Here is a 26,371-nt window from a genome sequence, read left to right on the forward strand (position 1 = left end):
AGGAAATGTCTTGGTCCTAGGGTTTGTTTTATAGACATACATTTTTTCCTGGAAAAGAAATTTTTCAAAATCTAAAGTCAGGATCTGAGTAACCAATCTCTGGGTGGAACAAAGGAATAGAAGAGAGGGGCTAATTGTTTAATTAGTAAATGTCTGCTTGGTTAATGACATATTAATGAGTTTTTAAGACAGTCATAGCATTTACCATAAAAGACCCATGTGCGTATCCCTGGATGTACCATATAATTAAGTAATGTGACCCAAAGGAGTCCCTCATTTAAAAACCTGTCAGCTGCCTCAAGTTTGATAGCAGATGAGTAAGCTCAGGAGGGTCCTACCAGGTGGAATAAGTTAAGAGTTTAGTCCCAAAGTATTTCTCTGGGTAAAATCTGTTAATCTCTCAGCAGTACAGTCTCTTTGTATGGAGACTGCCTGGATTAGGATTTGCTTCTCAGTCCTCTGGGTTCTTTATTACTCAGAAAACATCTGGAGGCCATGCTGGTGCTGTGTTATGAGTACTTTTCCTTCTCCGCTCTTTCACTTCACCTATAATGAAACAAACAAGGTAAGTAGTATTTGCATTGGAGGAGGGGCAAAGGGGAGGAATTTACCTTCCTGTTGTGGTATTCATCTCCCATTCTTTTGATACTTCTAGTCTCTCTCTGCCATTTAAGACATTTATCTCAGGCTTATAGAGATATTAAGGAAAAGCAATTTTTCTTTTTGGAATATATCAGATTACACAAAAGAGGTGTATCCATTAAGAAGAATTTTCCTGATGAAAGCACTCCTAGCTTTCCCCTCACAAATTATACTCCCCACCCTCTTCAGATCGTGCAGTTTTAATATTGATTTGCTGAACTTTGTAGCAGTTACTTACTGCTTCAAGCCCAGTTGTTTGCACTGGAAATGCAAGCGGATGTTCTGAAATATTTGCCATAATCATTAGAGAGGCGTCCAATCACGAAGTCTGGATCCAGCTCTGAACCTGAATTTTACCAAACTTTGTGAGGTTTCGTGTGTGCGCGCGTGTGTGTGTGAGAGAGAGAAGCAGTGTCATTCTTAAGTAGTGGGAATCAGCTGCTGCTTTCCTTCTGACAGCTGCACCCTTGATGAAGGGAACCCTAATGTAGCTGTGGGAGTTCAAAGGGCCTAAATCTACTGCACAGCTGTGTTGATGCCAGTCATTGTCTGGCCCCAAATAAACATGGCTGCATAGGCACACACTGAGAAAGTCCTTTTGGCATGGTAACAGAAATAGTGATTAACAGAACTGAAGTTAGAGCAGCTCAATTTGGGAACATTTTTTTAAAATTTTCATTGAAATTTCAAAGTTTGAAAAACCTTTACCACTGTTTCAGATGGTCAAAGGACAGCAAATCTGTTTGACAAAATATTTTCAAAGCTTTTGCAAAAAATTTTAGTCAGAATTTTTCAAATTTCCTGCCAGCTTTTATTGCAATAAATAAAGGCAACATGGTGGGCAAAAAATCATAATTCCCAGATCTCATAAAATGAGCTCCAAATGATTATGCAGTGTCCTACCTCAATAGGTTATGGAGAAGAGCTGGGTAAAATCTTTCATTAAAATCAATTTTTTCACCAAAAAATGCCAATTTAGGTCGATCAAAACAATTAGAAAATTTAGGTCAATTTGGCAAATTGTTTCAGTCAACAGTTTTTGGGGAGAAATGTCAAAATGGTTCACTTTGGAAGGATGTTTTGGTTCCCAATTTCCTTCCACTTTATTTTTAAAAAAATGTAAAATCTTTAACTGGGAAGGGAAGGGCCCTCATTGTAACAACCTATTAGTGGGATTTATCCAATTGCCAGACTAAAGAGGAAGCCAAAAAAGCAATATAAACAGCTATTTTTTCCCTAATTACTTTTTACTATGGTAAATAGATACAAAGTATAAAGTTACATACATCATGATATTTGGAGTCTGAGTGCTAATATAAGAGACAGACTCAGGATTTTATTTGGACCTCCCCTATGCAGGTGTCTATCATTAATGATTCATTGCTTATTTTGAATTATAAGCTGTCCTGCATAGTGGAAGGCAGAGCATGGTCCTCAGAGTCTGTTGCACATGTGATACATTAAGAATTATATTGAAAATGTGTAATTTATTAAAATAGCTATCTTGGGTTAAGGCACAATATATATCTCAAAATTAGGGAAAATTAGATGGTGATTCTGGAAAAGGCAACGAGACTGTGGAAATACAGGCAAAACTATTTTTCAGATGACATGAAGCATGACCTTCATCTCCACAGTTAATAACATTCTAGCAAACTGGTAAAATGTATTTATTTGCCCATCCTCTTCTGTTTAGATTCTTTTATCTGTGTTTATCTGTATAAAAATATAATCTTCACCTTGTAAAATTGGAGTGAAAATTGAACAGCCCAGGCAAAAATCTACTTTCCAGCCCTTTACCGCAATGGTGATTATAATGAAAAAATTAATAGTATTTGCCCATAAAAAATTACTTAACCATGATCAAGAAGGTAAGTAGAATTTTGCAAGACTGATATATTTCTATGGGTATGTGTGTAGCCAGATCTTCGTGCAAATTGTCATAGCATAGTCTATTGATTTCAATTTATACCAGCTGAAGATCTGCCCCATAATGTAATATTTAAAATGTAAAATGAGCACATTAATTAGACATTCAATGAGTCGGGATGAAATCCTGACTCCACTGAAGTCAATTCCCCCTCATAAGCAGGAAATAAAAAATTAAGGTTCTCATAGTAGCATATACTTGTAAGTCAAATTGCCCACAATATTAGAAAAAAAAAGTTACTGCTAAGCAAAATATCAAAAAATCATATTTCAACTGTTCCTGCAAGAGAGCTCTCCTAAACTACTGTAAACACAGATGAGACTGTATAGTGTTCAGTTTGGAAAATGCAGGAGTCTGTGTGATATCCTGGCTTGTCCCTACTAATGGTTGACAAAAAGGGAACAAGAGTAGGAAAAAGGGAGAAAGAAAGATGAGAATGAGCTGAAGTACACACAATAATGACCCTTCCTTTCAGCCTCAAATTCATGCAAGATGTGTCCCTTGTTGTCCCCTTTCAAACACTGGCAAGCATCAATTTTAATGTTTTTGATTACTATTTAAGGGTCTGATCCAGCAAACCAATTAAGTATATGCATAATTTTAAGCATCTGAGTAGTCAATAGTACTATTTTAGTTATAATATTAATATTAAATTTTATTAGTTGCTTAAGCTACACATGTAATGAAGTGCTTTGCTGGATAAGGGCCATGGAGCCAGACTTCAGTCTTCTTACTGATAACATGAAACCAAAAGAAGTGACTTGTATATGTTATCAGAATCCAGGGATTAAAATATTTTATTAATGTATATCAGGGGATTCTGTATTGATCTATTAATATATGCCTCTAATATCTCAGTTTACATACCAGAGATATTTACATCAAATCAGTATGAGCACTCACAATCCACTTGTGTGTGTTGATGTATTATATTATCTTAAAATGTATTCTGTATCTAGTTTTTAGTGTACATTTGTGTATGTACATTATATATATATTTTATATGGATTAATACAGAAGGGGAAAAGGAGAAATACAATTGTATATTTTTATATATTATAGTATATACAGTGTAGTGTTGGGGATTTTTTTTATTTGATCTATGTTTTAAAAGAAAGTGATACTGTGAAGTAGTCTAGGTTTGTAAGCTTTCCTTTGAGAGAGATATGGACCATGTGTGCAATCTGCATGCCTAGCTAGTTCTTTGATGATAAATTTGGACTCAGTGTTTAGTAAACTACAAGAAGGTGCCAAAAGCATTGGCGTCTGATTTAGAAAATTGGCAGTGTTTCCTTGGCTGCTTATTTCTTCATCCCGTCTCATTACTTTACTCCTATCAGCTTTTACCTGCATGAAGAAAGACCAAAGGAAGAAGGCAAGAAAACCCTTTAAAACTTAAGTAGCTATTACAACAAACAGAGCCTAAACCAGTAAGGGTGAAGATTCTGTAATTTTCACTCTGTACACATACTAGGTGCAATCAAACAACTTGAAGCAATAACACAGGGGGAAATATGTTTTACATAACTTGACTTCCAAACAGTGATTATCCCTTCAAGGCTATTCGTTTTTTCCAAGTATCCTGCTGATTGTAGGCTCTATGTTAAACCTGTTTTGGATGATAACCTAGCTACACCTTGGCTTTCTGTTACATTAACCCAATTATGACTGCTTTGAATGGGCAGGAATTATGTGTGTGGGGTGTTGCCTCTTTAAGTGCTGCAATAATTAAAGCTGTACCATGTTTCAAAACCATATTACCTGCAGATGTGGGGAAATACCTAGGGTGCAATCCTGGCCCCACTGAAGTCAACTGCAAAGCTCCCATTGATTTCAACAGGGTCAGAATTTCATCCCTAGTGTGTGCAGGTTATTCTACTTACTGTCCACATACAATCTGGATCATAAACACTTGACCCATTCTCTTTCTTTATTGGCAACAGGTCCTTGTGTTTTAATCTGTTTTATTCTCTTCAAGATTTCATTGGGCTAAGAGACTCAGATCTTCTGTTCCATGTTAGGTGACAAACTAACTGGCAATATTGTTCCAAAACAATGATGTGTTAGCCAAAGAAATCTAAAGCCACAGAGCCTTAGTACACCATCAATAGGCTGGTCCAGCTGTCTAGTAATAATGGAGATTGCTGCCCAATGGGAGATCACTGTATGGGTTTCATACTTAGTGCTACCTTCTCTGGGCTGGCAGAGACTAGAAGCTCCTGGGAAAACAAGTACTTCAGTTTACTCTTGATCTGTTAATTTTATGGCTATGTCTGTTACTGCAAAATGGCCTCTGTTCTCAGTGCTAGCATCACAGTCCCTAATGGGCTGAGCTGACAGTTGCTCCTTGACTGGATCTGCATCCACTTAAGGTAATCTTGCACCAAAATGGGGAGGGGTGGGGAGAACATTACTTCGAGAGAATATCCCACCTCTGGCACTGCACCTTAGGCCTCTGCAAGTAGCAGATCTCTCCAACAGATGACCCCACTTGCCATTTTTCTGAGTCACCCGTTTCGCTCTGCAACTTGATATTGTGCCTCTTCCCTGGACCTAACAAAAAACAGTTGTTCAAATTAGTAATGATAATTTTACATGAGGCAGGGATTGAATTCTCCACCTGCTAAATTTCCTAGCTTCCATATGCTGCACAGACCTGCTATTAACCTTTTTCTAATACACAGGTCTTGTGTTGTGCCCTTAAGCGTCCAGAACATCAGGTCTAGTAGAGTGCCAGAGGGAGCCGGTGACTGAGCACACCCTTTTGTTAGTCTTGAAGATTTCTACCCCAGAAGATGTCAGCCAGCTCCAGAAGAAAATGACACCTGCCGTGAGACATGGGGTGAAAAGAGATGTTTCAGATACATGGGCCCTGGACCAATTAGGAATTTCTAGATTATAAACAAACCCTTGTATTGCACCAGGAGGCAGCAGATAACCAATGCAAAACGCTGCTGCTGCTCTTGTTTGTTTGTTATTAGTTGAGCTAGATAACGTGCTTGGTGCTGAAAAGAAAAAAAGAAGAAATGGGATCCTACCCCCCTAAGAAACTTGCTTTGTGATTATATGCTTATAATGGATCACTTAACTGAAGAGACAAGGTGTGCCAGCTGAAGTTTCTGAGTACTCTAAAAGTGTATCCCCAGGTAATGCTCATTGCAGCCCTGAAGGTAACAAAAGTTACCTTCTGGTTGTAAAGGTATTACATTTCTGTGGTGAAGTCCACATTAGAGAGGAAGAGCTCATGCCTTTTGGGTAACCATAGATTAAAAATGGGCATTAACTTGCAAGGTTGTCCTATGGGAATGTAAGAGCAGCAATGGATCCAAAGTGACCTGCAAACTGCATATTGTATTGGCAAAGGTCAGATGTACACATCCAACAGAAGGTGCAGTTGTGATCCTGGTGCATTTCTTATGCTTATCAGCATAACTTTATATAGTTGGCCACATGTAGCATAAATTGATTTACTTCCCTATACCTCCCCACCTTTGTCCTCTGTCAGACCTCAATATCTGGATTCAGCAAAAGGTGTTGATTCGACTGTCTGATGTTTATGATGCTGCAGACCCAAACAGTTCACTCTTGATACCAGCAGCTGTATCACATCTAACAGGTGACCAGATGAAACCGTGCTGAATCTTGATTACCAGAGTGCTGAGGAAGAATGAGTAAATACGAAGACCACCCTTTTGGATCTCTCAGCAAGGAAAGACTGGAACTATTGTAGATTCCTTCAAAATTACGCAGGGGCCATTAGTACTGAAAGCTGCTAAGTTGTCCATTCTCTGTAGGAGATTATCAGTGATGGATAACACCACTTTCTCTCTGGCTTTCTTCCCCCTCCCTCCCTCCCTCACACCCATAACCCCCCACACTGAGAATCAGATTAGTTGGGATCAAACACCTCTGGATCCAAGATGTGACTAGAGCTGCTTAACCACTACCTTCTTAACAGCCTTCTTCCGAAAGGGGAGATTAGAGACTGGATGATATTTGGCAAGGCTGCTAGTGTCAGTGGTTTCTTGGTTACAGATCTCAGCATCCCTTGTTTACAGATGATTGGCATCCTGCCTTTATGAAAAGAGGTATTGACAATCCTCACTAATAATGGTCCCAAAGCTTCCCGTCTGGTGTATGGGGCAAGCATGTTGTTCATGGTAGGAAGCTGTGGCATCTTCTGTAGGACTGCACTGACCAAAATTCAAAGATACCTGCAAACCTTCCATCCCACACTGTTATCCAAATAATCTAAGATCTGATTTCCCCTCCTGTCCCCCCTGAGGAAATTGTGTAAATGGAAAATTCCTCAGTGGGAACATAACTTCATTGTAAAGTTAAGACAAGCTTGATACACCTGTTGGCTCAATCTACTGAATAGCTCTTCTGGGTGAGATGGAGTAGTGTAATTGAAATCTACAGCATAAACTGATAAAAAGGACAATTCATTCCTGTGGAAGATCTTCAGAGTCCATTGGAAAGAGTTGCAACATCAGAAATTCTAAGTAGAGCCAGCCAACTGAAAGTATCAAATATGATAAGAACAAGACAATGGCCAGCATTTTGGACATGCTTTAAAGATGCCACCAACATGGCTTCCATGCCAAGTGATAATATGGATACCACCTACAAAGGGAAAATGAGCATGATCTAGAGAAACTGTGATTGGGTTTACTCCCTACATGGGCCCAGCAAGACCTGAATTAGGCCAAGTGGGTCCAATCAGCCAGTAAACTGCAAACAGGGGAGATTTAAGTTGTGAGGAGGGAGCTAATTAGAAGCAAGCTCGCCTGTGAGGGAACAGGTTGGGGCTTCTAGAAAGCTAGGAGGCTGAAAATAGTGTAGGGGGAGCAGCTAGGAGGAAGCCTGCAGTCCCTCTCCCTGAGGTAAGGTAGAAGAAGCACGGTAGGATGGAGTTCAGGGATGAGAGCAGTAAGGTGATGTAGATGCACACCTTAACTGTTCACTACAGGGCCCTGGACTGAAACCCAGCTTCATTTACATGAATTATAATATTATTTATTCATAATTCCACCTACTGGGTATTGCTGCTTTGGTTGAAATTTGTTTTGATTGTATACATCAGAGATTATTATAACTATATTCCTAAAAGGGTATAGAAATTGTGCAGGATATGCCTGGAGTGAATGGATCATCCACTTATAGGTAGGGGACTTGGGTTTTGAAATGAAAATCAAGATTAACAGAGGGTGTGTGGGGAAATGGGCTCCGTCCTAAAGATCAGAAACTCAAGAGTCATCTTTTTCTCTGGGTTCCCCACCTGAAAATTTTGCACTTTGTGTGGAGGAAATCTGCAGGGTCGGACCAGTTTACTGGCAATGGCAATGTGGCGCTGACTTTGCAGCAAGGCCTGACCAGCCTAACAACAGTATAGGACAGACATAGCCATATACTGGCCCACCAAGTCCTCAGAAGCAGAACAGGTATCGCAGAACTGGATCAGGTAGCTGCACATGGAGCAGGACCTGGCAGAGATTGGGGGTCTCTGGGCAGGAGCAGACCAGTGGAAGACAGCCACTCCTTGACACCATTTGACTACCACTGAATCCTTATGAGTGGGGGTTTTAGGTGGGTGGGTTTTTTGGTGAGAATAAGAGTCTGGCCCTCCAAGTTTCACAATTATAATTTGGAACTGTGGGCTTGACCAAACTCCTGATGCCCTGATTTGGTTAGCTCAGTTTCTTGTATGGAATATGCATCATGTTCATGTTTCTTTTAATAGGTTTTTCCTTTTCCTCAAATAAAGATATTTGTGGTTCCATGTTCCTAAAAGACAACTGAGTGTTCACGAGTGCAGAAGAACCATCTGTAAAGGTGACCAGACTGTTTTATTTTAATTTCTCTGAGCCAGAAATAGGACGACAACTCTGGGTGGAGGCTCCAGCTATTGCAGTGGTGTCCAAACTTTTTCTGTTGCGCCCCCTCCCCCCTTACCAGTAATGAAATCTGTCTGTGTTCCCCCCCCCCATTACCGCACAGTTGGTTCAGCAGAGGAGCTTGGGCTGAAGGCAGAGCTGGGGACAGAACTTGGGATGGGAGAGAAGCTGGGGCTAGAGGTGGAGCTGACCTGGGGGCAGAGAGGGAATAAGGGCAGAGCTGGGCTGTGGGCAGAGCTGGGGGAGGAGTGATGTTGTGGCTCGGGCCGGAGTTTGCGGAGTGGAACAGGGGGTGGAGTAGAGCTGTTTATTTAGGAAATATACAATTTTGTTACTTAATGCATGTTTGGAGGAAACATTCTCAGTTGTTTATGCCACAATAACTTCAAAGAAGTCGCTGAATAAATGAGGAGTCAATCGAGTTATAATGGTTTCAGCGAGAGGGAAATCGTAAACTGATCAGATTAAATAAATTAGATAAGTTGAATGATGAAAATCAATGCATCTGTGCCAGCAATTTAAATAAGGTGATTTTCTAACTTATAAAATATTGAATATATAAAAAATTCAAAATATATCATCTAAAAAAATCCCAATTTGTAACCTGAGTTAGTGTGTACACAATGAAATATCAGAAGTGAAATGGTGATTATCTTCTTAACATCTATTCATTTAAATGAATACAAAGAGCCGTAAATTGACTGACATCTTTTATCCGTAAAGTAGTATTCTCTCTCTAAGCCTTGATTTGATACATCATATGTCATTAGATTCTTCTACATTACATTTCATTTCCCTTCCACAAAGTAGTAGTGCCATACATTAAAGTTAAACCTCAAAAACATTAGAGAGAAGGCATTTTAACCTGCATTAGCTGTGTATTTAGCTAGCCATAAAGCTTTCTTCACCCTTGAGATAAATACTCAAACACTTTAACAGGCTAGGGCACAATAGCTGTGCTAAAACAAATAGATTCTTATAATGAACTACTTTTTCCTTTTTTGATTGAATGCCGGTCTTGATACAATTATACTGTAAAGTGAGTCTCTTGTCCCTGGAAAGCAGGGAAACCTTAAATACATCCCGGTCATCAGACAGGAACCTCTCTGCTCTTTTTCAAGTCTTTTTTCTTGGCCGGCAGCCAAAATCCACTTTAAAATAGTTTAAAGAATTTAGAGTTTGCTTCAAAGCCCACTGAAGTCAATGAAGAATTCCCAAAGACTACAGTGGTCTTTAGATCAGGCCCTGCAGGCTGGTCTCTCACATACTTCAGGGATATTGTTATATTATTTAAGTATGGTGACAATAGTTATGGATAATACCTGGGATAAACCCTGCAATTCTCAGTGAGTTCACATGTGGGCAGAACTTCCAATTAAATCAGTGGGTAAAGGTGGAAGGGTTTTGACCTCCACCCATTAATTAACAACAACAAAAAGTGTAGATATGTCATTTTTCACCAACTGTTGATATTTAAATTGATAGCGCTGGTAATAGGCAGATATGAGAAAAATGTGATGTGGTCTTAAATTGCTGCCTCAAAGGAGAATTATGGTCTAAGTGGTTATGGCATTAATCTCTCAAAGAAGGTTTTTATAACACACACATAAACACAAAAAAGCCAATGGTCTAATTATTCTTCCTATTTCCCATGAAGCAGCTGGGACACTCTGGGTTTTAAAAAATGTGTTTATTTGCCTTCTTCAACTGTTCTCTCCTCTCCCATAGGTTGATCCAAAGCACATCTGCCTCTTTAGTGTCTCGCTGTCCTGGAACACTCATAGATGTTAAGTTTGATTCTCTTTTAAAGCCTGACTGGACAAGGACCACAGTGGCTCTCCCTATAAACCTGTGCAGGCACACTGCCCACGCTCTGGCTGAAACTTTTGAGGAGATTACTGCAGCTGATTATCGCGACGTGATAGACCACATCAATGGGTTATTCCACATCTAGGCATGCAGCCCTAACCCCCCCTCCTCTCCCGAAACATTTCCACCCTGAAAATAAAAGCCGCTTACCGGTAACTCGCTCCTCTGCTTGTCCTTCAGCAACTGCTGTGTGCTGCGATTGGCTTCCTTCCTCCTGGCTTGAGAAGAGCTCCTGGCTGCATGCCTCCTGGGACTCTGGGGTGTCTTCCCCCATCCCAGTACCTTCACTCGCGGTTTCCTCCCCCCCACCGCCTCCTCCTCCTCCTCCTGTCCCCCACCCTGCTCAGAAGTGTCCATCGTGGTCCTAGGATTGGCAGTGGGGTCACCCCCAAGTATCGCGTCCATCTCCCTGTAAAAACAGCAGGTCGTGGGGGCAGCGCCGGACCTGCGGTTTCCCTCGCGGGCTTTGTAATAGGCACTCCGCAGCTCCTTTACTTTAACCCTGCATTGCAGCGCGTCCCGATCATGGCCCCTATCCAGCATGGACCTTGATACCTGCTCAAAGATATCATAATTCCTACGGCTGGAGCGCAGCTGGGACTGCACAGCTTCCTCCCCCCAAACACTAATGAGGTCCAGCAACTCGCCATTGCTCCATGCTGGGGCTCGTTTGCCGCGTGGAGGCATGGTCACCTGTAAAGATTAACTGATTGCACTCCACACCTGGCTGCAGCAAACAGGCATTTAAAGGGCGGGTCACCTGAGGCCAGAGCAGTAGAGTGCAAACTGATGAGCAGAGTGGCTGAACAGGAATTCTGGGATATCTCCTTATTCCCTGGAGGCCAATTAAAGCGCTGGTGTGTGTCCACACCTGATGAGCAGCGCTGGATCACCAGCGCTGCATTCCTTATACCCCAACCAGAACGGATGCACAGCCAGCGCTGCAGCCAGGGAGTTGCAGCGCTGGATGTGCCTTGCAAGTGTGGACAGAGAATAATTGCAGCGCTGGAAAGCCTCCACCAGCGCTGCAACTTGCAAGCGTAGCCAAGCCCTTAGTCTGGATCTGTAAAAGCAGCAAAGAATCCTGTGGCACCTTATAGACTAACAGACGTTTTGCCACATGAGCTTTCATGGGTGAATACCGACTTCTTCAGCTGCAAGTAGTGGAAATTTCCAGGGGCAGGTATATATATGCAAGCAAGAAGCAAGCTAGAGATAACGAGGTTAGTTCAATCAGGGAGGATGAGGCCCTGTTCTAGCAGTAGAGGTGTGAAAACCAAGGGAGGAGAAACTGGTTCTGTAGTTGGCAAGCCATTCATAGTCTTTGTTTAATCCTGAGCTGATGGTGTCAAATTAACTACAGTACCCGCACGAGGAAATAAGGAAATAAGGAAACAGATCAACAGAGCCAGACATGTACCCAGAAGCCTCCTACTGCAAGACAAACCCAAGAAAGAAACCAACAGGACTCCACCGGCCATCACATACAGTCCCCAGCTAAAACCCCTCCAACGCATCATCAGGGATCTACAACCCATCCTGGACAATGATCCCACACTTTCACAAGCCTTGGGTGGCAGGCCAGTCCTCGCCCACAGACAATCTGCCAACCTGAAGCACATTCTCACCAGTTACTGCACACCGCACCATAGTAACTCTAGCTCAGGAACCAACCCATGCAACAAACCTCGATGCCAACTCTGCCCACATATCTACACCAGCGACACCATCACAGGACCTAACCAGATCAGCTACACCATCACCGGTTCATTCACCTGCACATCCACCAATGTAATATACGCCATCATATGCCAGCAATGCCCCTCTGCTATGTACATCGGCCAAACTGGACAGTCTCTAAGGAAAAGGCTAAATGGACACAAATCAGATATTAGGAATGGCAATATACAAAAACCTGTAGGAGAACACTTCAACCTCCCTGCCCACACAATAGCAGATCTTAAGGTGGCCATCCTACAGAAAAAAAACTTCAGGACCAGACTTCAAAGAGAAACTGCTGAGCTTCAGTTCATCTGCAAATTTGACACCATCAGCTCAGGATTAAATATGAATGGCTTGCCAACTACAGAACCAGTTTCTCCTCCCTTGTTTTTCACACCTCTACTACTAGAACAGGGCCTCATCCTCCCTGATTGAACTAACCTCATTATCTCTAGCTTGCTTCTTGCTTGCATATATATACCTGCCCCTGGAAATTTCCACTACTTGCATCCGAAGAAGTGGGTATTCACCCACGAAAGCTCATGCTGCAAAATGTCTGTTAGTCTATAAGGTGCCACAGGATTCTTTGCTGCTATGACTTGCACATCACACATATTTTACAGCCTTTGTTTCTAGGTTGCTTACACACATGATGAGAAATGTGCCCAGGTGTCATGCATCAGTGCTGTTAATCATGGCAACATCAGTGCCTTATGAATCAAAAAGCTCATCTCATACTATGGGCCAGATCCCCCAGGTGATGCAGATTGGCACAGCTCCATTGACATCATGCAAGGACAGCAACTTTGATTTAAATGTGGACAGAATTATGTCTTGTTTAAGACTTGGCTAGGAGGAGCCACACTCATTCCATCAGGTTCTTCATAGGAAGATATTATGCACAGAGACAAGAAAATGCCTGCTAATCTCATCACCTTCAATTTTACATGCTTTCTACACCATTGGGATAGTATTTATATAGTTCCATGGTCCAGGCGAGTTCAGCCCTAAAGGTGCATGGATTGTGGCATTTTTCTCAGATTCATTCTTTCTTTAATAGTGAGCTCCTTCCTCCCCTCTGCTTTCCTAAGGTCATGAGAAGAGGGATGTGAAATATTCCAGTTTTAGTACTCCAGAGAATGTAATAATGTTTCACTTGCTGGGAAAGCAGGTTATAACTGAAATGATTCTTGAATTGTCTGGAGGATGCTGTTTCATGGATGGCCTTGCAATTTACCTGGTGAATGGTAAAACCTGACCATAACGCCTATTCTTCTTCCACCCCCTAACATGACTACAAATAGATACCCAGATGTTAACAGCTATAGTATTACCAGCTTTTGCTTAAAGAACATGTAAGAAGAACCTGTACCTCCTAGAATCAGCAGATGGTCACAGAACTCAAGGCTATCCAAATTTGGTTTGGTTTGGCCAATCCACAAAATTGTAAGAATTGGTAGATAGATATCAGTTATATGATACATCTATGTTGCAGTGACTGATCTTCTGGTCATAGAAAATGGGGTATTTTCAGTCCATCCACTTCTAGCATCCTGAGTTCAACACTGTTTTTGGAGGTTCATCTGTGGGCCTTGGTCTAAACCCTGCCCGCCCCTCAAAAAAGTCATTGTCATCCAGAGTAATTGAGCCATCCCTTCTCTACCTGATATTAAATGCTGTTATCACTTTGACATCTTCAAAATGCAAATAATAGCACTTCCATATCTCACAGGAGTGTTTTGAGGATAAATGCATAAATGATTGTGAGGTGGGTCAGATTTTATGGTCATGGGGGCCACAGAAGTACCTTAGATAGGAGGTTTATACACCATAGTGGCAGTGAAGTCTAGCCATTTGCTCTGAATTGTATTCCTTATATGAATTACAATGAGTTTAAATTTACTGTGTAAAAGATTAACAAAAATTAACCAGGAAACACACTAAGCCTTCCTGAGATGAAGGCGCTATTAACATGATAACAGTACTTACTGTAAAGCCTAGTGTACATTAGGAAAAAAACTACTCCTTGGCAAATCCATCCAAGCTCTTTGGTGAAACTGCAGGTTTTAACCCTGTTTTATAAAACAATGAAGGACACACTTTTTGTTCTGGTCTACATCTGCAGTTAAACTATGTTAATCACTAAAAAAAAAACAGGAGTACTTGTGGCACCTTAGAGACTAACAAATTTATTTCAGCATGAGCTTTCGTGAGCTAAAGCTCACTTCTTCGGATGCATAGAATGGAACACACAGACAGGAGATATTTATACATACAGAGAACATGAAAAGGTGGAAGTATGCATACCAACAGGCAGAGTCTAATCAATTGAGATGAGCTATCGTTAGCAGGAGGAAAAAAAACTTTATGGTTTTTTTTCCTCCTGCTAACGATAGCTCATCTCAATTGATTAGACTCTGCCTGTTGGTATGCATACTTCCACCTTTTCATGTTCTCTGTATGTATAAATATCTCCTGTCTGTGTGTTCCATTCTATGCATCCGAAGAAGTGAGCTTTAGCTCACGAAAGCTCATGCTGAAATAAATTTGTTAGTCTCTAAGGTGCCACAAGTACTCCTGTTTTTTTTGCAGATACAGACTAACACGGCTGCTACTCTGAAACCTATGTTAATCACTGTGACTCTAAGACCACCTCAGTGCTGGAGGGCAAGGAGCTGCCTTGTATGTAAAAATAAACCTCAGCTGGCCTGACCAGCTCAATACACCTCACATACCATTGTCATTATATTTATTTAGAAGTGTCTTGTAATGTATCATTTGAAAACTAATAACCCACTGGTCATTAATATCACTGTGAAATGTATGCAATGATGCTGTATGTGAAATTATGGATAATCTCTGATATTAGGTTTTGAAATCTGTAAATGGACCAAGAAGGCAAAACAGTGGGTGGTGGTTTTTTTTTTTCCCTTCAGACAAAGGCGAATGGCCAACATCATTCTGGCTCAATTGCATATCACGCCAAGTGTGGCCAAGGACAATGGTATATTCATTTGCATCAGGGATCTCAGAAAGTTCATTTGCATTGTAAAATCACAGGAGACTGCAAAAATTAACCTGACTTTGACTCCCTGGTAGTCACAAAAAGCTGGACTCCCAGGAGAGATACCTGACTTTGAAAACAAAGAAAAACATTGAGGATATAAGAAACTGGAAAAAGTCGTTGGGGGTATCTATCACCTAGGGAACAAAAGGGAGCAGCACTCTTTGAATTCATGAAAGTGGAGTCTCTTAGCCCAGGAGGCAAGAGTAGCTGCAAACTGACTATAGGCAAGAAAACTGCTTAGACAAAGATTGTAACTTAGTTTTAGTCACATGTTTTGTTTTACTTGTATTCACACTTCTCTCTTCTATCACTTTCATCTCTGTTTTTGTTAACAATCTCAGGGTACGTCTACACTACGGGACTATTCCGAATTTGCATAAACCGGTTTTGTAAAACAGATTTTATAAAATCGAGTGCGCGCGGCCACACTAAACACATTAAATCGGTGGTGTGCGTCCATGGTCCGAGGCTAGCGTCGATTTCTGGAGCGTTGCACTGTGGGTAGCTATTCCCTAGCTATCCCATAGTTCCCGCAGCCTCCCCCGCCCCTTGGAACTTCCGGGTTGAGATCCCAGTGCCTGATGGGGCAAAAATCATTGTCGCGGGTGGTTCTGGGTAAATGTCGTCAGTCACTCCTTCGTCTGGGAAAGCAACGGCAGACGCCTTTTTTCCCTGGATTGCCCTGGCAGATGCCATAGCATGGCAACCATGGAGCTTGTTTTGCCGTTTGTGACTCTCACCGTATGTGTACTAGATGCCGCTCACAGAGGCGATTCAGCAGCGCTACACAGAAGCATGCTTTTGCTTTTGCATGACAGCAGAGATGGTTACTAGCCATATTGCACCATCCAAACCCTTCCATAAATTGGAACTGAGGATGATCATGGCTACCAGTCCTTTTGTACCATTTGCTGCTAGTGCCCCTGGTCAATCAGCCAGGGGTGCAAAAGCCAAGAGTGGTTGCTAGCCATATTGCACCTTCCATCGTTTTGTACCATTGGCTGCTGTCATAAGTGCCCCTGGCCGATCAGCCAGGGCGCAAAAGCAAAATTGGGAATGACTCCTGAGTCAATCCCTCCTTTTGGTATCTAAAAATAGAATCTGTGCTGCCTAATATAGGCAAGTGTGCTAGAGAACCACCTGCTCTGTGTCAGAGCCATAGAAATTATCTGTATGCTATTCACAGGGGTGCTCCTGTAACAACCCCACCTGTTGATTCCGTTCTTCCCCAGCCTTTCTTGGCTACCGTAGCATTGTCCACCCACTTGTGTGATGAATTAATAAAGAATGCAGGAATAAGACACACTGACTTGTTAGTGAGAAATGAGTGGAAGGCAGCCTCCAGCTGCTATGATAGTCCAGACAGGACATTAAGCAGTGTGTAGGAGAGAAGCCCAGCATCCCACTGCTAGTCCAGGGGCAACTGAATCTTTTCTTTACACATGAAGGGTGGGGCTGATGGAGCTCAGCCCCTGTTGCTATGATGAGGATGGTTACCATATTGCACCATCCATCCACCAGAAAAATTAGGGCCAATAGGCTGATGACGAGGACGGTTACCAGTCCTTTTGTCCCATCAGCTGAAGCTGATCATGAGGATGGATTTCCATCATTTTGCACGATCAGCTTATGCTGATGATGAGGATGGATTTCCATCTTTTTGTACCATCAGCCGCCCATGACGGGGGGGGGAAGCAAGGATGTTGGTGTTGACTGCTGCACTATCGCGTCTATCTGCAGCATTCAGTAAAGATAGGGTGACATGTAAAAGAGTCAGAGGATTGTTTTACCTTTCGCTTCTGTGGGTGGGTGGGGGGTGGGTGAGTAGATTGCCAAGCTATGCCCTGACCCGCGGGCACTGTGTTTGACCCTAGAAGCATTTGGAGCTCAGCCAAGAATGCAAATAATTTTCGGAGGCTGCAGGAACTGTGGGATAGCTTCAGTCCTCCAGTCCATGCGCGTCCATTTGATTCTTTGGCTTTCCGTTACGCTTGTCACGCTGCAGTGCGCTGAGTCCCTGCTATGGCGTCTGTCTGGAGATTTTTAAAAAAGGATTCTAACGGAGCGCTGATAGAACGGATAGAACGGATACCTTTTAGATACCTTTTTGGTATCTAAAAATAGAATCAGTGCTGCCTAATATAGGCAAGTGTGCTAGAGAACCACCGTATCATAGAACCAGAGAGCACAGCTGCTCTGTGTCAGAGCCTGCAGAAATTATCTGTATGCTATTCACAGGGGGTGCTCCTGTAACAACCCCACCTGTTGATTCCGTTCTTCCCCCAGCCTTTCTTGGCTACCGTAGCATTGTCCCCCCACTTGTGTGATGAATTAATAAAGAATGCAGGAATAAGACACACTGACTTGTTAGTGAGAAATGAGTGGAAGGCAGCCTCCAGCTGCTATGATAGTCCAGACAGGACATTAAGCAGTGTGTAGGAGAGAAGCCCAGCATCCCACTGCTAGTCCAGGGGCAACTGAATCTTTTCTTTACACATGAAGGGTGGGGGCTGATGGAGCTCAGCCCCCTGTTGCTATGATGAGGATGGTTACCAGCCATATTGCACCATCCATCCACCAGAAAAAATTAGGGCCAATAGGCTGATGACGAGGACGGTTACCAGTCCTTTTGTACCATCAGCTGAAGCTGATCATGAGGATGGATTTCCAGCTTTTTGCATGATCAGCTGATGCTGATGATGAGGATGGATTTCCATCATATTGTACCATCAGCCGCCCATGGCGGGGGGGGGGGGAGCAAGGATGTTGGTGTTGACTGCTGCACTATCGCGTCTCTCTGCAGCATTCAGTAAAGATAGGGTGACATGTAAAAGAGTCAGAGGATTGTTTTACCTTTCGCTTCTGGGGGTGGGTGGGGGGTGGGTGAGTAGATTGCCAAGCTATGCCATGACCCGCGGACACTGTGTTTGACCCTAGAAGCATTTGGAGCTCAGCCAAGAATGCAAATAATTTTCAGAGGCTGCAGGAACTGTGGGATAGCTTCAGTCCTCCAGTCCATGAGCGTCCATTTGATTCTTTGGCTTTCCGTTACACTTGTCACGCTGCAGTGCGCTGAGTCCCTGCTATGGCGTCTGTCTGGAGATTTTTAAAAAAGGATTCTGAATTTCATCTTCTGTAACGGAGCGCTGATAGAACGGATTTGCCTGCCCTTACAGCGATCACATCCGCATGGTCCATGCGGGAGCTCTTTTTAGTTTGATTTGGACTGCATCGCCACCCGTGCTGATCGGAGCTCACGCTGGGCAAACAGGAAATATTCAAAAGTTCGCGGGCTTTTCCTGTTTACCTGACCACTGCATCCGAGTTCAGATTGCGGTCCAGAGCGGTCAGTGGTGCACTGTGGGATAGCTCCCGGAGGCCAATACCGTCGATCAGCGTCCACACTAACCCTAATCCGATATGTTAATACCGATACTGGCGTTACTCCTCTCGTTAGGGAGGAGTACAGAAACCGGTTTAAAGAGCCATTAAAATTGATATAAGGTGCCTCCTAGTGTGGACGGTTTTGGCGTTAAATCGGTTTTAAGCTCCTAAAACCGATTTAAACGCCTAGTGTAGACCAGGCTTCATTCTGGTTTTATCACAACCCCATCTCAGTGCTGTGTATCACACTGAAGGGTGAAATCCTCAGCCAAACTAACAGACTGGTATGTGCTTTGTTTCTTTGGGGGCACTGAACTCGATAACTTCTGTGAGGGTCCAGTGAGAGGGACTGGGCACTGCAAGGGAGATGGTTTTGGGGAGACTTGAGAGTTGGAGGTGCTGTTGATGTCACTCTGCAAGGAGTAACCAGGGTGGTGAAGCCAGGCTGAGGTTAGTGTGCTTTAGACGGGCTGCTGGTATCTGGGCTCTGAGCCAAAGCTGCACAGCACAAAAATCACCTAAGGTTTCAGGGCAGACAGTAGGTAATGCCTTGTCTAGACAGGAAAGTTATATCAGTATAGTTATACCGGAATAACCCCTTGTGTCAACACTTGTATTTTGGTATTAGAGTTTTAGGCTCTTTTTTTCCTGTTTAGCTTGCACATTCCTCCCAAGTGGTATAAGCTAAACTGAAAAAAGGCACTTTTTTATACTGGAATAAGTGTGGCTACACAAGAGGATTTACTAGTAATGTATATCTATATTGGCTTAAATTCACACTTTAACTTTATACCAGTACAACTTTCCCATATAGACAAGCCCCGAGACTTGACTTAGGGCCTGGCTACACTGGAAACTTCAAAGCGCTGTTGCAGGAATGCTCCCGTGGCAGCACTTTGAAGTGTGAGTGCTGGGAGAGAGGTCTCCCAGCGCTCCTGGTAATCCACCTCCACGAGGGGATTAGCTCCAACCGCTGAGAGCGTGGCTCCCAGTGCTCAAAGCCTGTCCACACTAGCGCTTTAAAGTGCTCAGACTTGTTGCGCTCAGGGGGTGATTTTTCATCCCCCTGAGCCAGCAAGTTAGAGCGCTATAAAATGTAAGCATAGCCAAGCCCTTAATATCTATAAGGTTTATAAATGGAGTTTACTTAGGCCTGGTCTACACTAGGCGTTTAAATCGGTTTTACGAGTGTAAAACCGATTTAACGCCACAACCGTCCACACTAGGAGGCACCTTATATCGATTTTAATGGCTCTTTAAATCGGTTTCTGTACTCCTGCCCGACGAGAGGAGTAGCGCTAATATCGGTATTACCATATCGGAATAGGGTTAGTGTGGCCGCAATCGACGGTATTGGCCTCCGGGAGCTATCCCACAGTGCACCACTGACCGCTCTGGACAGCATTCTCAACTCGGATGCACTGGCCAGGTAGACAGGAAAAGCCCCGGGAACTTTTGAAATTCATTTCCTGCTTCGACAGCGTGGAGAGCTCATCATCACAGGTGACCACGCACAGCTCATCAGCACAGTTAACAATGCAGTCTCCTGAGAATCGAAAAAGAGCCCCAGCATGGACCGCTCGGGAGGTAATGGATCTGATCGCTATATGGGGAGATGATTCAGTGCTAACAGAACTGCGTTCCAAAGACGAAATGAAAAAGTATTTGAAAGAATTTCTAAGGCTATGACTGCTAAAGGCCACAGCAGGGACTCCGTGCAGTGCAGAGTGAAAGTTAAGGAGCTCAGACAAGCCTACCAGAAAACCAAAGAAGCAAACGGAAGGTCCGGGGCAGGTCGAAAAACATGCCGCTTCTATGCTGAGCTGCATGCAATTTTAGGGGGCTGCGCCACAAGTACCCCACCCCTGACTGTGGATTCCGAGGTGGGGGTTGTAATCTCTGCCATGTCTGAGGATTATGCAGCCGGGGACGATGACGAGGACGAAGAAGAGGAAGACCTCGCAGAGCACACAGCACTCCGTGACCCCCAGCAGCCAGGAGCTTTTTATCACCCTGACGGAATTACCCTGCTCCCAGCCCTCGCAAGCAACTATTGCAGAGAATGACGCCCTGGAAGGGAGCTCTGGTGAGTGTACCTTTGCAAATAGCAAACAGTGTTTTTTAAGCAAGCCTTTTTTAATGATTGATTTGCCCTGAGGACTTGGGATGCATTCGCAGACAGTATAGTTACTTAGAAAAGTTTGTTAACATGTCCGGGGATTGAGAGGAAATCCTCCAGGGACATCTCGATGAAGCGCTCCTGTAGGTACTCCAGAAGCCTTTGCAGAAGGTTTCTGGGCAAGGCATCCTTGTTCTGCCCACCGTGGTAGGACACTTTACCATGCCATGCATGTAGCAAGTAATCAGGTATCATTGCGTGGCAAAGCATCGCAGCGTATGGTCCCGGGGACTGCTGGCATTCAAGAAGCATCCGCTCTTTATCTTGTTCTGTTATCCTCAGCAAAGTGATATCGTTCAGGATAACCTGGTTAAAAATCAGGAATTTAAGTAAGGGGGGTGGCCATTTTTCTACTGGGTTCGTGGAATGCAGCAGCTTAAAAACACTTTCCTGCACGTAGCGAAGCGGGGAGGAGGGTGAAATGCCGATGATCTTTTCTGTTTGGTCACCGGCGAGGCGAGCTTCCCAAGCTACCGGACAAGCAGTGGGTGGGGAGGGGAAGGTTGTTGATTAGCAGGGAGCTAGCGTGGTAGTAGCCATGCGTTGGGGGGGAAATCACTGAGACAGTGGCTTACCATGGCCGCATGCAAGCTGAATCCTGATGCCTGGACCTGTGTCTGTGAGATCTGTAACCCCAGAGATGCAAGCAGTCACTATTAAGATGAAAAATGCGACCTTGTAGGGAAATCACATGTGCTATGTAAGGTGAATAGTGCTTTTCACTGTGAAAGAGTATAACCATTGTTCTGTAAAATGTATCTTTCTAAATATTTATCTCCCTCATGCAGCTGCACTTTTGTCACGCGTCCCTCCTCCATCCCAAAGGCTAGCACAGCTAAGGCGGAGGAAAAGAAGGCGAGATGAGATGTTCTCAGATATTATGGAAGTTACACGCAATGAAAGAGCTCATCTGAATGAGTGGAAGGACGTGGTTTCAAATTACAGGAAAGAGGCCAGTGAACGTGAGGACAGGAGGGATGAACGTGAGGACAGGAGGGACAACCGAGATGAGAGGTGGCGGCAGGAAGACCGGCAGGAAAATCAGCGGTGGCGGCAGGAAGATCAGCGGTGGCGGGATGCAACTCTGGGGCTGCTGCGTGATCAAACTGACATGCTCCGGCGTCTTGTGGAGCTTCAGGAACGGCAGCAGGATCACAGAGTGCCGCTGCAGCCCCTGTATAACCACCCTCCCCCCTCACCATGTTCCTTAGCCTCCTCACCCAGATGTGTAAGAACGCGTGGGGGGAGGCTCCGTGCACCCGCCCACTCCACCCCCGTGGACAGCCCAACCAGAAGGATGCCGTTACTCTGAATTTTTTTTTAATGGCCTTCTCCATCCCTCCTTTCCTCCTCCCAAAGCACACCCTTACTTCTCTCCCTCTTTTTATAATGTAATAATAAAGAATTAATGCTTTTAAATGAGAGTGACTTTATTTGCATAAGTAAGCTGTACTCGAAGGGGAGGGGAGTTGCTTACAGGGACTGAGTCAATCAAATGGTTGGGTGTTCATCAACAAACACAGCAGTCACACTGTACCCTGGCCATTGATGAAGCTCGTTTTCAAAGCTTCTCTGATGCGCACCGCTTCCTGGTGTGCTCTTCTAATCTCCCTGGTGTCTGGCTGCGCGTAATCAGCGGCCAGGTGATTTGCCTCAGCCTCCCACCCCGCCATAAAGGTCTCCCCCTTACTCTCACAGAGATTGTGGAGAATACAGCAAGCAGCAATAACATAGGGGACATTGGTTTGGCTGAGGTCTGAGCGAGTCAGTAATGTGCGCCAGCGAGCCTTTAAGCGGCCAAATGCACATTCCACCACCATTCTGCACTTGCTCAGCCTGTAATTGAACAGATCCTGACCACTGTCCAGGCTGCCTGTGTATGGCTTCATGAGCCATGGCATCAAGGGTAGGCTGGGTCCCCCAGGATAACGACAGGCATTTCAACATCCCCAACTGTTATTTTCTGGTCTGGGAAGTAAGTCCCTTGCTGCAGCCGTTTAAACAGAGTAGTGCTTCTGAATACGCGAGCATCATGAACCCTCCCTGGCCATCCCACGTGGATGTTTGTGAAACGTCCTTGTGATCCACCAGTGCTTGCAGCACCATTGAAAAGTACCCCTTCCGGTTTACGTACTGGGTGCCCTGGTGCTGCGGTGCCAAGATAGGGATATGGGTTCCATCTATCGCCCCCCCACAGTTAGGGAATCCCATTGCAGCAAAGCCATCCACTATGGCCTGCACGTTTCCCAGAGTCACAACCTTCGTAGCAGCAGCTTAGTGATTGCTTTGGCTACTTGCATCACAGCAGCCCCCACAGTAGATTTTCCAACTCCAAATTGATTCCCGACTGACCGGTAGCTGTCTGGTGTTGCAAGCTTCCACAGGGCTATCGCCACTCGCTTCTCTACTGTGAGGGCTGCTCTCATCTTGGTATTATGGCGTTTCAGGGCAGGGGCAAGCAAGTCACAAAGTTCCATGAAAGTGCCCTTACGCATGCGAAAGTTTCGCAGCCACTGGGAATCGTCCCACACCTGCAACACAATGCGGTCCCACCAGTCAGTGCTTGTTTCCCGGGCCCAAAATCGGCGTTCAATGGATAGAATCTGCCCCATTACCATCAGGATCTCCAAAGCGCCGGGGCCAGCGGTTTGAGATAATTCTGTGTCCACGTCCTCATCACTGTCATCGCGGCGCTGCCGTATCCGCCTCTTACTCGCCTCGGTTCGAAGGTCCTGGTTCAGCATATACTGCACGAGAGTGCGCGAGGTGTTTAAAACATCCACGATTGCGGTATGGAGCTGAGCAGGGTCCATGCTTGCTGTGCTATGGCGTCTGCACGGTTCACCAAGCAAAAAGGCGCGAAAGCGGTTGTCTGCCGCTGTCAGGGAGGGAGGGAGGGGTGAGGCTGTACCCAGAACCACCCGCGAAAATGATTTTTGCCCCATCAGGCACTGGGATCTCAACCCGGAAATGCCAAGGGGCGGGGGAGGCTGCGGGAACTATGGGATAGCTACGGAGTAGCTACCCACAGTGCAATGCTCCAGAAATCGACGCTAGCCTCGGACCGTGGACGCACACCACCGATTTAATGTGTTTAGTGTGGCCACGCACACTCGATTTTATAAAATCTGTTTTACAAAACCGGTTTATGCAAATTCGGAATAGTCCCGTAGTGTAGACGTACCCTCTGAGACCCCCTATGATGCTGGCAGACCAGGCGTCAGCTCATGCCAAGGCCCTGGGCCTTACTGAACACTGACAAATACATAGCTGGAAACCAGTCTGTCTTACCTGTGTGTTAGTTTTATTAAAGTAGATATTAGTGTTTATAAGAATGTGTTTAGTGTTTAGACTTTGTGGAATGTTTGTAGGATGCTGCATGTATTAATCTTACTTATAATATCTGTATCCCATGTTATAAGGTAATGTTTACATGTTTGCTCTGTAACTATAAAAATGTTTGCTAAGACTGTAAATTCTCTGCAGTCGTGGGAGAAGCATTACCAAATATGAAATGCTAGTTTAGCACAAGAGGTGTTATCTTCTCACCAACAAAAGAAGGCCTGTAGACACCAGGCAAGCCATTGTAGACAAACTATTTTAATTGTCACCCAACACTTCTGAAGAGGGTATGTGCACAAGCTGCATTTCATCACAGCTTGAATGCTGGGGGAAGGGAATAAAATGCCTGTTAAGGAGAAACTGGCATATTTATGCTGTCTGGGCTCTGAGGGGCAAAGATTCTTAACCATAAGCAAGAGATCCCCATGCTGCTTGGGCTGGGTTAGCCCAAAAGGATATAAAAGCTGCTAATTATAGAAGCTTCTATTACCTTTTGAATTTCAGATGGTGCCTCATTTGTGTGTATATGGTTTACCTGCTTTACCCTTGTGAATAACTTTTTTTTATTTCTTTTTCCTAGTTAATAAACATTTAACTAGTTTGTTACAGGATAGGCTACAAGCATTATCTTTGGCTTCAGATCAGAGTACAATTGACCTGGGTTAAGTGACTGGTCCTTTGGTACTGGGAGTAACCTGAATATGGTTGTGATTTTTGGTGTAAGGGGCCATCTATCACAAAGTTCAGCTTGCTTGGGCGGCAAGATGGACTGGAATGCCCAAGGGGACTGTCTGTGACTCCATGGCAAGGCTGTTATAGTGCTTCAGGCGTTCATATTTATTACGGGGTTGGTGAGATCTATTTATAGAACATACAACCAGTTTGGGGGTTTTGCCCTGGTTCTTGACTGCGTGCCCCAAGGTTGGCACTCTGTCATGAGAAAGGTGAAACATTCCACCCCTAAGAAAAGTTAATTAGCATCCTAAAAGATTCCTCCAGCTAGTGATATTTGCTCACTATACCACCAAAGACAGTAAATTTGGAGAGATGATCAAGGGGCTTAATGCAACTAAACCAAATGCTAGAAAAATGATGAATTATTGTTACTAATTTCTTTCTACAAAGTTGTACAAGCTGACCCGTGCTGCAATTTCTTCCTTTCCTCTTCAACGCAGTTTCTTTCTTAGCCTTGTAGTTATACTAGCTTCTTTTGGGAAATCTCCCTCTCTGCTTTTATCAGCATAATGGTGGGAGTGCTAGTATAGATAGGACAATGGCTTTTTTTTTTTTTACTGACATGTGGTCTAATCCTATTCAGAATAGGACTATTTGTATTGCTTGAGGATAAAACACTGCTGTACATCAATGCCATGTCTACATTAGCACTTCTGCTATCTGGTGAAATTGCACTGGTGGTAGTAAAATTGGTGGGAGATTTATCCACAATAGTCTGGTGTAGAGAAGGCCTTTGCACACTTGTAAAGCTCAGTCCTGGTGAATAGTAAAGAAAAATAAGCTATTCTAATGTCATAGCTTTCACTTGTATAACACCTTTTCATCTTGCAGGATGCTAGAGCGAGTTGCAAACTTAACTACATGCTACACACAATGGTTACTTCATATATAACTGAAATGCATCCTGTCTCTGGGACAAAACTCAGCAGATGTTCAACAGCACACAGCAATGCTGCCCAACAGCCCTGGGTAGAAAGCCAACACTTGAAACTGCAGAGGGAATTTTAGGTGCATGCGATGTTATTGCCCAGTCTGGAATTTGGCGAGGGTGCTGAAATTAATACAACGACTCATATTTCAGAAAGTACCCTGGGATCGTTGATGATCCTAAATAGTCAGGATTTTGATTTAATCCAGAAGTCACTGGGGCATATCCCCAAACAGCACTGAAGTCATTAAATGTTCTTGAAGTCAATGGAGCTATGTTGATTTACACCAGCTGAGGATCTGGCCCAGCACAACCAGCAGAACAGTGTCTGCCTGCCTAACACCATGAAGGAGAACAGGTTCTGTAATTATTCAAGGGGATGACGAGTGCGGTTTACTGAATTGCCAGCACTTTCTGCAGCAGGTGTGTGTTCCTTACATGGCTCCTGTTGAAGTACTGATTCACACAAGTACTGAGATCTGATGGAATCACAGCAGAAGGTGGGTGTAGCTGCAGTTTGCTGGACTATATAGGTTTTTGTACTGTAGAAATATATTCTTTCCTCTAATCCATAATCTTAAGTAAAGGGTCATGATTGCCCCCACCTTTTGCTGCATTGTTACATGATGTTGATGGTAACAAAGAGAAGAGATATAAGAAAGAAAAATATAAAACC

The 26,371-nt window shown here is 43.9% G+C and overlaps 1 long non-coding RNA gene across 1 annotated transcript; it reads left to right on the forward strand.

Moving 5' to 3' along the window:
- Positions 1 to 397: 397 nt before the first annotated feature.
- On the forward strand, positions 398 to 26,371 carry LOC120398438. The gene is made up of 3 exons (XR_005594411.1): positions 398 to 565; positions 8,316 to 8,407; positions 25,599 to 26,371. It is a non-coding gene; the product is annotated as an uncharacterized LOC120398438 (long non-coding RNA).

Source organism: Mauremys reevesii, linkage group 2 (assembly GCF_016161935.1).
Source record: "Mauremys reevesii isolate NIE-2019 linkage group 2, ASM1616193v1, whole genome shotgun sequence".
Taxonomy (NCBI): domain Eukaryota; kingdom Metazoa; phylum Chordata; order Testudines; family Geoemydidae; genus Mauremys; species Mauremys reevesii.